At 43.2% G+C, this 12,485-nt stretch overlaps 1 long non-coding RNA gene across 1 annotated transcript; it reads left to right on the forward strand.

Annotated features, from left to right (window-relative positions):
* Positions 1-1,720: 1,720 nt before the first annotated feature.
* Positions 1,721-10,201, forward strand: LOC125942762 (uncharacterized). The gene is made up of 3 exons (XR_007465342.1): positions 1,721-1,846; positions 5,239-5,340; positions 9,969-10,201. It is a non-coding gene; the product is annotated as an uncharacterized LOC125942762 (long non-coding RNA).
* The last annotated feature ends 2,284 nt before the right edge of the window (positions 10,202-12,485 follow it).

Below are 12,485 nucleotides of genomic sequence, written 5' to 3' on the forward strand. Positions count from 1 at the left end.
GACATTGATGTGTGGTGGTATGCCATATTCATCGATTTTATGAATGTTACTGATCAGCTCACTATTGCGCATGTGCCACGAGGGAACGAGCCACTGCAGGTTTTCGATTATCTGGAGAAAGGATAAATGCGTACAGCAGCCTTGTATGAAAGTTCTCACAGGCATCCTTGTTGCAGTTGCTGGGAAGTAATTTAGCTTAGTTCCTTGCCATTGACTTTTAGAAGTTGCATTTTTCGTGTAATAAAAGTGGTGGCGACATAGGCAATACGGTGATGGTACTGTTAAGCTTTGATAACTCAGATATAGCGAACTGTCGTAAATAGCAAACTAAATCTTAAAGCTTTCTTGCCAATATCATCATTTAACAAATATGTATGTGTTTAACAAATATCAGAAATTATGAAGGTGTTTTCGGGTCGGATGTGACTTCATTATAGCAAGGTTTGTCTGTAAATTGCAAATCAACCTGCTTTCTGGCGAATGTTCAGAAAATTGTGTAAAAGCAATTTGAGCTTGCACTTATTTGCAGCTGTGGGTGACTGTACTTTTTATTTTAATGATCGCGCAATAGACCCTTTGACTCACCTTCTCATATCATTCATTGCACATTTTGTGGTTCACACAAAAATGCCTCGTTATGTGCTTTCTAGTATCATTGGCACAGTTTAGGACATTGTAGCGTTCCTTCCCATGTTTTCCATGTATTCCAAGGCAAAGTCAGAAGCATTGAGTGGCAAATGACTGCTGACCATTTTTTGCCCTTGGTAAATAAATGCTCACTGCTGAAAGTTTGACCATTGTTTACCAGATTTTGTGAAAATCTGTTCTGTCATGGGATGGTGCCTCATGATATCAGACGTGGCTGTGCCACTTGTATCTTCATTTTGCAATTGTGTGCTCATGTACTAGGCTTCTGATGTTGGGGAAAGAGTACTGGTAGACCTGCTTAGTTCAAGGTTTGTTCATCAGCTTTGACAGCTGTACATATGGATATGTGCAAAGGTCCTAGAAATGGTATGAACCCACCTAGAAATGGTATGAACTCTTTAATGCCATGTGGTGCATTGGCGCTGTGCACAGCACGCTGCCACCTCATAAATAGCAGATGCACATCATGCATAAGTAGCATCCAGCCTATCAGATATGTGTCAACCGATAATGTGTAAGCAAGCCCTGGATTCTGCTTGCACATTTGAGCACTTAGCTCTGCACATACTGCTGTTTCCGTTGGTGACATGTATTGCTTGGACATTACAGGCAGGTCTATGGGAATTTTTCTAAAGTGCAGCTTTCTTTGCGTCTATCTATTGTCATGCATGATGCTGTATATCTTGAAGGTGAGCAGTGGAGCGGTGTGCATGCTGTATCTACACAACAAACAGTATGGAGGTGGTTATATAATGTATATACATGGTGTTATATAGCCATAGCTGTGGTGAATTTGGGCTATATATATCCATTTACCTGAATTTGTGGTTCATGGGCATGTGGCTAGGACACTCGGAAACATGGCTTGGTATATGTGGCAGGATTCGCCTGTGACCCGGCCCTCTGTCAATGCCAATGCTTCGCATAGAATTTATTCCCACAGTGCACGGGATCTGCACAAATTTTTTTTCTCAGCATGCGCTCATTTGATGTCTCAATGTGATTGGGGAGAGAATCCCCCTATGTGGTCACTCTGTGAACAGGACTTCATTCTCTCTTGCCATGCAGTTGCTGGTGATTCACCAGAGAGTTGGGAATAGTTGACGTTGGCAGACTGGCCATGGAGAACAAGTAGATTATTATTTTCTACATGATGTACGATGCCATGAAGAAGAAGCAGATGGAACGTCGTTGACAGGTGCGTAGGCGCAGAGCACGATGCCGAGTTCAATCTGCACATTTCTTGGTACACGTGGATATGCAGAACATTTGGGCATCATGTGGAGCGGTACACAATCTGATCACTAATCACAAATTCCTTAGTGTGGCTGAAGATGAGCCAGGTGTGAGGGGATTTGATAAAGGCACACCTCTGCACAACATCTGCAAAGTACAAGGCAGTTGTTTCTGGTTTCATCATTATCAACTAACTAAACTTTGCTGCAGAACTGTGAGCCTCCTTGCAGGCCCCGCTTTGGATCAGTTTGTTGCTCCTAGCTTCCACAATGGTTTCTACTATGAGCCAGTCGGAGAGGACACAAGGTCCCTCAAGCCAATGTGGAGGCAAAAAAAAATGTCAAGAATAGAGTCTCTAGTTTCACATGGAAGAAGTAATTTTTGACATTTGCTACAGGATAACACTTTTAGGCGGTTTCTTGGTAATTCGCATTTTTTTGTCTCACTGATAGGGTCTCATGGCCTCCTAGCTAGCTACCTAATACAACCTGTCACTCCAGGTCATCGTTGCATTATTTTTGTTTGCTATATATTTGCAAACCACATAGCAGTGAGGGGTATTCACTAATGTTCACTGACAGGTTTCCCTGTGGCGCTGAGCCGTGCTCCCTCAAGGGCTGCAGAAGATAGCGTCAACCTTTCCCTTTCCCTCAAGAACCACTTATCATCATCCTGTGACCCTATTGCAGCAAAATGGATTAGTGAATGGTGGCCAGGAAATGGCACCTACCCTATGAAGTCGGCTTCACTCTGCCCGGGTCATGCAGCGCGAACCGATATGCGACATATGTTACAATACTATGACACTTCATATGTTACGACACTTTATGTATGACACTTCATGTTGTCATAGGTTAAGGCTAGAGACCGGATATTTAGGCTCTAAAAATTGCGGATTTAGGTGCCTGTAACAGGCACTAAAGCTGCCTTTTAAGGCGTATATTGGCGCCAGTTACTGTCCTATAGGCATGTATAGGCTCATATAGTAAGAACTTTAGCTGTGCGTCTAAGGATAAAATATGATTTTCCAACAAACAGCTCACTAAACTCCTATTTTATTAAATTCATTTTATTTTCTGAATAAAATTGTATCAGACAGGTTGCATAGGCTACAAGACTTATCTGAAATATAGTGTGAATAGACACCACGGGGAAGCTGTGAAAGCAGCAACAAACTAGCACCATCCCAAGATTTTCTGGTTTCATGTGCCATTTTTTTCACTGAGTAGTAGTTTGTATGGAGAAAAAGAATGCTGAACATCAACTGAAGTTAGCGGCACATACTTGTAATTTGGGGATGTTTGATGATCCAATTCTCTTTAAAACTGCAGAATGTTCTATGCTCTTGCAGAACCTTTGACAATCCTTTCAGTATTCAAAACCCTGGATATGTGTCAACCATATCCGCTCACTATTGCGTAATGTACGTGTAGTTATGATCCTGAAGTAGGTGTCTTCAAGGGGGTTCACCACTCCAAGCTGAAGGCATGTGTTATATACGTAGAAGTTGACAATCTGTTGCATTTAGATGCAAAATTTTAGATAGCCACGTGAGGTATTAGGTCCTTCCACTTGCATGTGGGCACGTAGGCATGTGGTTCCCTAGGAAAAATTCCAATAGAAATATTTTATTGGTTTCTGTAGGTTTCATCCTATCGTATTATGAAATGAAAAACCTGTTACACCAATAAAGCTGATAGCCTTTATTGTTCTATTGCGTTGGTCTGGCGTAGATTGAAGTTTTGAAGTAATTCTATCAGCGGCAGATTCATTGGTGGCGAACCTTTTCTAAAGGTCCGAAATGAGCCCACACTCAAGGTCACAGTTGTGCTTAAAAGTTGAGTTTGTGCAGCACAAATGTACAGGACATGAAGGAAGACAAACAATATCTACACAGCGCCCGTCTACATCATTTGTGTTTCTTCATGCACTGTATGTTCGTGCTGCACAAACTCAGTTTTCAAGAACAATGTACATAACAATGTACAAACTAGAATGTAAGGAAAAAGTGGGCGGTTTGCCTAACATTCCGGTCTCTAGTTATGATCCTGAAGTAGGTGTCTTCAAGGGGGTTCACCACTCCAAGCTGAAGGCATGTGTTATATACGTAGAAGTTGACAATCTGTTGCATTTAGATGCAAAATTTTTGTTCTCTCTTTGAAGGACTTGAAGGAGACATGAATGAAGCAGGTATGAATGAAACATTGTCTGGAGAAAAGGGAAAGAAAATTTTTACAGGGGGGGGGGGTTTATCGATGGAGGACAGTCGGAACGAAACTGCTTGTGTCATTTCCTATTTCCGAGCTGCCCTGTAGGAATGCTTGAAGGCAGTTTCCAGAGCTGCGGTTTTCTGCCAATAGCGTGTCGCTGCTAAGCACAAGGTCATGGGTTCAATTACCAGCTGCAGTGGCCGGAAATTAATGGGGGTGAAATACAAAAGCGCTCGTGTACTTCAATTTAGGTGCACATGTGGAAGAGCAGGCGCGCGTTTCAGAAAATGTGCCGTTTCAGCGTCAGTTTCACCTGAAATTCAGCTAGTACATGTCGTATAAGGCGTCATTGCAGCTAAAATATTGACATTATCGGTACGAAATTAACAATATGGGTGCAATAATAGCTGTACATTCCAACAATGCAATAAAACAAATCTAGTTTTTTCGCGATTTTTGGTCTCCATAACCTGTGTCCCCCCTTAAAGAGCCCCAGCTGGTCAAAATTAATCCGAAGCCCCCACTATGGCCTGCCTCATAATCATATCATGGTTTTGGCATGTAAAACCCCACAATTTAATTTTAATATGGATCCCCACTTTGTCTATCGAATTGACAGCCCTTCATGGTGCTTCTGCTAATGGCACACAGTGGCATATTCCTGTCTATTTGGGCTCCATGTCCTCTCACCTTCCCCATTTCTGAGACCAAGTGCCACTGTTAAGGTGCCCACAACATTCCTAATTTAGCATGTCTGTCATACATACCTGCCAACTATCCAGAATTTTTCGTGTTACAAATTCAGGCTTCTACGTTTTTACAAACATTTTTTCGAGTTTTACGAAAACTAATTCTGTTCGCAACAAAGCATCACCTCGTCATTCTCCAATTATGACTTACTCAGGATACGCTTACTCAGACAAGTTGTCCACGCATGCACGCTGGCATCAACACATGTTGCTGGGCTAGTTTGCTCATACCTATTACGGTGTAATATGGGATGCAAAACAAAGTAAGACCAGGACAGATACACTCTGGCAGATGTGGGTGGGAAAATCTGTGTGTTATAGTTCGCTTTCTTGCATTAAATTTCGATCTGGTGTGATTGTGCACGTCAAATAGATGCCGTGCTTGTGCCATGCAGCTTGTTCTGAAGAATGCTCCAACAGCACCTGCAAGGTTGTTCTCAGAACCGGTTGTTCTCAGAAGTCCACCAAGCCAACCTTGTAAATATACAGGCCACCCCGTGAGTCAGTAACCTTCATCTATCACGTGACTGCCCCGCTGCTAAACATCATTCTTAACCACGTGAGGTATTAGGTCCTTCCACTTGCATGTGGGCACGTAGGCATGTGGTTCCCTAGGAAAAATTCCAATAGAAATATTTTATTGGTTTCTGTAGGTTTCATCCTATCGTATTATGAAATGAAAAACCTGTTACACCAATAAAGCTGATAGCCTTTATTGTTCTATTGTATTGTAGAAGATACCCGATACACTAATAATTCTGATAGCCCAGCACTTTATTGGGACAGAACACTCTTCTCTCCTTAACGAAAACAAAGGGTTGCTAGACTGCTTAGACTTTCTCTTGACGTCTTCTGGATGATATCTGTCCTTCGAGTATGGTTGCTTCTTTGTAGCGGTGGCACTGTGCCTGGGTCATTAGCTGAGGTAGACACTGTCTCTGGTTATTCTTGGATCAGGCTCATCTTTTTCCACGTCGACCTCGTCATGACTGTTTTCGCAATCAGCATGACAGACTCTTAAGGGCTGGTTTCCCTCAGTCTGTCTTAAATTCTGTGATTGAGTCCCTGCTGCAAAAGTTGAAAGCCTCCACGGCCAATGTGAAGGCGCATTGAAGGAAAGGAAACATGTTAAGCCAGAGGTAGTCCCATATGTTCACCGTTTGAGCCATAACCTCAAGAAGGTGGCTACCAGATATGGCATTCCCGTTGTTTTTTCAGCTCCCAACAAATTGGCTCAATTATGCCCTTGTATCACACACGATGGGCCGTGGGGCTGCCAGAAGCAGCCCACCAACCCTGTCAGGAGCTGTATTGAAGGGGTGGTCTATGAGATACTCCTAGACTGCGGTAGGTCCTACATTGGATAAACGGGACATAGCAATAATGACAGACTGAGGGAGCATGCTAATAGTATTTGTAAGTGTGACAATGCGCATCTTCCTGTGCACTGTAAGGCCTGTCCTTGTGAACCACGTTTTAAGCAAGTGTCGATTCTGGGCAAAAGCGGCGACAAAACTTCGAGGGAGTTGTTGGAAGCTTTCTTTATTAAAAAGAAAGGGTCTGATTGTGTTAGTGACACATCCCTCACATTGTATTCTGCAGAAATGTGCTTTCTTGAAAAAAATGTTATCATGACCATGTAGTTCTATGTCATACCTTGGCTATCTGTGCACGCGGGGAAGTTAACTTTTTTTTTTCTGTATCTTCTGATGCTGTCATTAAACAGTTGGTAGTTTGGTGCTTCACTGTCTCCTCTCTTCTGTCCCCTTTTCACAAAATGCATTTCGCGCCACAGTCAAGTTTACCTAGGAAATATCAGCACCAACTTGCCCAAGAAGAAGTTCTTCTACAGCTCCATTTGATGCGGCGTGGTGTGGAGGCATCTTCATATGCTTAATTCTCCGTTGTTGCAGGAGCTCTTGAAAGTCGTCCGAGGTAAACTGCGGACGGATATGTGTCGCCAATTCCTCGGGGTAGCCATAGGCTGCGAAGAGAGTGTTCGAGCATTGCATCGTTTTTGCACTAGTTGTTGCAGGCATGCAAAACACATCGATCCACTTTGAGTAAGCTTCGACTAGCACTAGCAGGTTAGAGCCATCTTTCGTAGCGTTGTCAACATGAACGAGTTGCCAAACTCTAGTAGGATAGGGCCAAACTTGTAATGGGCTGGCAGGTTTGGCTGGGAGGGCACTGACAAATGTGACAGTTACACACTGTATTTTCCACGTTCTTGTCAAGGGAAGGCCACAAAGCATAAAATCCAGCTAGCATATTCATCCGTGTCATGCGGGGTGTCCATCGTGCAGTAGTGCCAGAACATCTGGTTGCGAACTCTTGGGCACATTGACTCGATGACCCTATGTCAGGCAGTCCTGTTCAATTGGAAGCTCATCTCTGCGCATAAAAAATGCTTACATTTCACCAGGGTACCTGGCTGGTAATCCTGTGAGCGTATATTTAACAACTGAACTCAGAACAAGGTCACATTTTTTTTTGCAACCTGTATCACAGTGAGTGGTGTTGCGTCTAAGACAGCCAAGCATTCAGGTTCACCTTCATGCATTTCTGCAGCTAGTGGCAATCTGGATAACACATCAGCCACTTACTTGCATGTTCATCCAGCTTCTAAACTTGAGATTCTATTGATATGCCTCAAGCGTCATTGCCCACCATTGAATTCTTGTTGCTGCAAGCGGCGGCCCCGACTTATCGTGTTCGAGCAGCCCTAGAAGATGCTGGTGATCTGTGTAAAGGTTGATGCGACGGCCAATAGGTAGCGATGAAAACGTCGCAAACCAAAGATGATTGCAAGAGCTTCTTTTTCTCCTTGTACGTAATTGCATTCTCTCCTTGGTAAGCGTCCGAGATTTCGTGAAAAATTGCTGCTCCCAGACTGCAGGCTGACGAGTCACAACTGACTCCTAGGGGCTTCTTTACATCATAAAATGTGAGAATTTTACTGTCAAGAATTATATCCTTAGTGGTTTGAAATGCGTGCTTGCATTCGTTAGTCCAACACCACTTCTGTTCTTTCTTCAATAGTTCGTACAGCAGCTCAGCTACTGTGGCTAAGTCTCTTAAGAACTTTGCATAGAAATTCAGAAGTCCCAAATGTGCCCTCAGTTCTGTAATGTTTGTCTGCTCTAGGGCGTCCCGAATTGCTTAGATTTTTGCCGATGTTGGGCAGATCCCTTCAGCAGAAATTTTGTGGCCCAAGTAGATGACTGATTCGCGAAAAAATTGACATTTCTCTTCTTTGAGCGTTAGGTTGTAGTTACTCAGCCACTCTAGCACTTTGGTCACTGTGTTGTATGATTATTGAGTGCTGCTTCCAGTGACCATGACATTATCTATGTAGCATCCAACCTGAGGGATGCCTTGTAACACCTTATCCATCATTGCTTGAAATATAGCAGGTGCACTCGCAATTCCAAATGGAAGTCTTTTGAACTTGGAACAATCCAAGGTGTGTATTCACTGTCAGTAGTGGTTTCGTGTCATCACTAAGTCTCACTTACTGGTTAGCAGAGGATAGGTCTAGCACGCAAAAGACCTTGCCACCCACGAGTATTGAGTACAAATCTCTTGGAAGAGGGATTGGATAGGAATTTGTCTTGAGCACTTGGTTGATGGTCACCTTATAGTCTCCACAAAGCCTCAATCCGCCGCCCTGCTTGGGAACTGCAACAATAGGTGTGGCCCAGTCGCTCTGCTTTACTCGTTTTACGATTCCGTTCTCTTCCAACCTTTGCAATTCTGCGGCACCTCCTTCCTTGGTTGCGAATGAAATTGATCGTGCTTGCAGTATACTGGCCTGCTGTTTGCTTTTATCTCAATTTTAGCTTCAAAGTTCCGAGCTACTCACAGCGTGCTAAGGAATACCTCTAGAAACCTCTCGTAGCAATTTCACTTTGGTCTCTTCTCCGACCGCTTACACTGTTTTCCAGTAAAGCAGCAATTTTTCTATCCAGTTGCGGCCTAGAAGCGTTGGTAGACCCTTGTTCTTGTCCTCTACCACATATAGTGGTGGCGCCTCACTGCATCCATTATGTTCTACCTTAACATCTGCCTTCCCTTTCAGTTTTAATGGTTTTCCTGTATACGTCCCGAGTGAAGTTCTCGCCGGTTTCCTTTTAATTTGCGTGAAATGCTCCTTGTAAACACTTCCTGGCATGAGACTAACTGCTGCGCCAGTGTCCAAGAGCATTGGGATGGGCATCCCTTCAATGTTTACTGAAACCTCGTAGCCACGCTTTTCTCCTGATGTGCATAATATGACATGGTAAATGTGGGATTTCTCAGACTCTTCGTCAAAATTTTTGGCACAGTTTACCGAGCCCTTTGCTTGACACATCACTTGCAAATGTCCAGCCAGTCTGCATGCTTGACATTTCGCATTGTGGTACCAGCATCTGTCGTGATCATGCCCTTTTCCGCAATGATAACAAACGCTCTTTTTCTTTGCTGAGCAGTCTTTCTTAGCGCCAGACGCATGCTTTTTTTTCTTTCATGCTTCCACGCACCGAATTAACTTCAGTCAGCCTTGCCTCGTCTATTCGCAGCTCTTTCATTTGGCGGTCCACGAGCTCTTTCTTGATTGCAATTTTACATCTGCCTTCAAAAGTTAAGCGTTCCCTCGCAAAAAGAACCCTTTGCATCTTTTGGTCACGTAAACCTGCTACAAGACAATCTCTCAGTGCATCATTTAGGAACGCTTTAAACTCGCATTTCCTTGCCAAATGCTTGAGCTCTGTCACGGAAGTCTTTCACACTTTCGCGTTCTTGCTGAATTTGCCTATTTAAACTTGCAGCCTTCAGCGATGACTGAGTATTCTGGACTATAGTGGTCTTCTAACAACTCCCGCACTTGCTTGAAAGTTTTGTCAGCGGGTTTGTCGAGGACCAGAATTTTTTAAGCTCCTCGTACATTTGACTGCCCACTACATTAAGAAACAGCTTCAACTTTTTCTGTGCTGGTACTTCATTGATGTTGAAAAAAATTTTGGACCTTTCGAATTACGACTTTATGTTGTCAGCCTTCAGATCGAATTTCGACATCCTTCCCAAATGCCTTGAGGACTGAGGCATAGCCATTATGAAGCAGCAGTTCACTTATCTTTTCCAGCGACCACTCTGTCCATCGCTTTGTTCTTGCTTTTGAGCTGGCCCACATTGCCCTTGTATGCCGTGCTCCACCAGCCGTCGTGCCGAGATGCTGCCACAGCGATCCCGTCCTTGTCGCCAGTTGTTCTATCGCGGCCGAGACATGCGCCCGAGCCAGCGTACGGTTCGGGCACCGCCCAGACGGACGCATCCGACAAGGCATTTGTGTTGAATGCCGCAGAGACAGAGGAGTCCTAACAGGTGTGTGGTGCCAGGAAGAATGATTCTTTATTTGCCTTGAATGTGCTTCTTATATAGCTCAAGCTAGCAATGCTCCGATTCCACAGCGACGCGCCTGGTGCTTTATTTGGACATAACAGGTCTATTGAATTATGAACTAGACCTAATAAACTTCAGTAATGTGGCAAGTTAGGCGAGTTGATAAAATAATCATACCACGTTGGTGAAGCAGTGCATTGACCAGGACATGTCGGAGAGACACAGCAGCGAGTGTCATGTATTCTTTTCTCTCTCCGCCTTGTCCTGGTCAGTTCGCTGCTTCACCAACACGGTATGATGACCTAATACACTCATGCCCTGTATTGATCTGTTAGCTTGTAAATGTACTGGCGTAGAAGGAGCACTGCATACACAAGCTGTTTGTTCTATAAAATTGCAATAATTGTTCGTTTTAAAGGAAATGTATACACAGCTTGGAACGTATTTCTATTATTATTGTGAATATATCAGGTCTCTCATATGTAGAAGAATTAGGGACCCGGTCATGTTTTCTTATGTGCCCTCTTTACCTTTTACTTGGTTTTTGTGTAAGAAAAACACACATAAAGACAGGAGAAAGCAGAGAAAAATTGTGATACACATCTCAGGCACCTAACGCACTTTCATCTCCACGTTTCACTCTTTCCATGATTGCAGTCAACTCCCATGCCCTGCCTACCTTTTGAATGCTGGTCTCATGTGCTAGGCTTGCTGGTAAGTACTTACTTGCTCAGATCTCATTAGTTAACTATGTCAGACTAAAGTATAAATGCTGTTGGGAGACGGTTCTGCTGTAATAGGAAACCTCCTGCTGAGGATAATCAAGCTCAGTTTAATTTGTCATAGTAGTGGGAAGACAAAGTTTTGTTTGGCACACTATATTCTAATGCCTGATGTAAACAACAGGTTCCATTGGTAGTATTATTGTCATAAGGTTGGAAATAGATTGTATATGTAGCAGTTAGTTTCAAAAAACTATTTTTTAGGTTTATATGCCCGAGTTCCAATTTGAATGGCATTTTTGCTCAAGATAAGCAAAAATATGCAGGTCCAACGCACATGTTAGAATCTATGTAAAGTGGAGCTAAATTTAGGGAAGTGGTTAATTAAATGCTTTATAACTAATGGTGATGCATACAATTTTGTTTACTTTAATTCTATGCAACATGTAATCATATTCAATGTCTATGTTAATTACCAGAGGTCGCAACTTTATTCTTATGCAACTTTTATGTTGTCTTGTGTCATCTCTTGCATCATAGTGTCACATACCCATTCTGGATGATTGGCCAAGAATGGACGCACACCCAGTGGCACATATCGCATGGCCAATTCGCACAAAATCAATTAAATCAATGACTCCGTTGAATGTAATGCTCTGTTTTAATAACATGCCAATTTGATTTAGATATACCTGGGAGCCGATGGGATATGTTAAGGTTTTATACCAGAATTTCTTCTTCTATTATGCAGAACAGAGCTGCACTTACTTGTACTACATTGTTTTGGGAGCATACAGGGGTTATATATGCAAGCCCATAGGCTGGTACTTTCATTTGGCACACATATACACTTTGTATATATAAATATCCATACACATACATCCGCCAAGATACTGACTCTCCCAGCAGCAGCAGCAACCATGCCAAACACAGGAGGGTAAGCTAAGAAAGATTCACTTTCATATATACAGGGTGGGTCTGGAAAGTAATGCCATAATTCTTTTACGGCACTCCTATTGGTCCCAGTGCGCTGAAACAGTTGGGCTAGGGGAGGGGGAGACTGTTCTATCTTTCCAGCACTACCTAGCTCAGTCGTTTCCAAGCTCTGGGAGCATAAGGATCGCTGTTTCCGTGAACCTCCTGATAGTGCTATCACGAGTCGCAATGGAGTCAACAACTGAACAATAATACACACTAAAGTTCTGTGCTAAACTCAACAAAATCTTGCGACAGCTACCAATTGATTTAGCAAGCCTAGGGACACTCTGCTTTGTCGTAATCTCAAGTTTAAAGGTGGTTGAACTCATTTAGGGATGGCCAGGAAGAGAAGGACAAGTAATTCCCCTCTGGATGACCGTCAACCAGCAAATGTGACGAATATGTGTCTCGTGTTCGTGATATTCTGAACACCGACTGTCGAATGAGTGTGCGGATGACAGAAGTAACTCAGTATTCTAAAAACCACTGGGCACAACATCATTAGTGACAATTTGAATGTGCGGAAAGTGTGTGCTAAGCTGGTCCTCAAACGGTTGACT

Source organism: Dermacentor silvarum, chromosome 1 (assembly GCF_013339745.2).
Source record: "Dermacentor silvarum isolate Dsil-2018 chromosome 1, BIME_Dsil_1.4, whole genome shotgun sequence".
Lineage (NCBI taxonomy): Eukaryota > Metazoa > Arthropoda > Arachnida > Ixodida > Ixodidae > Dermacentor > Dermacentor silvarum.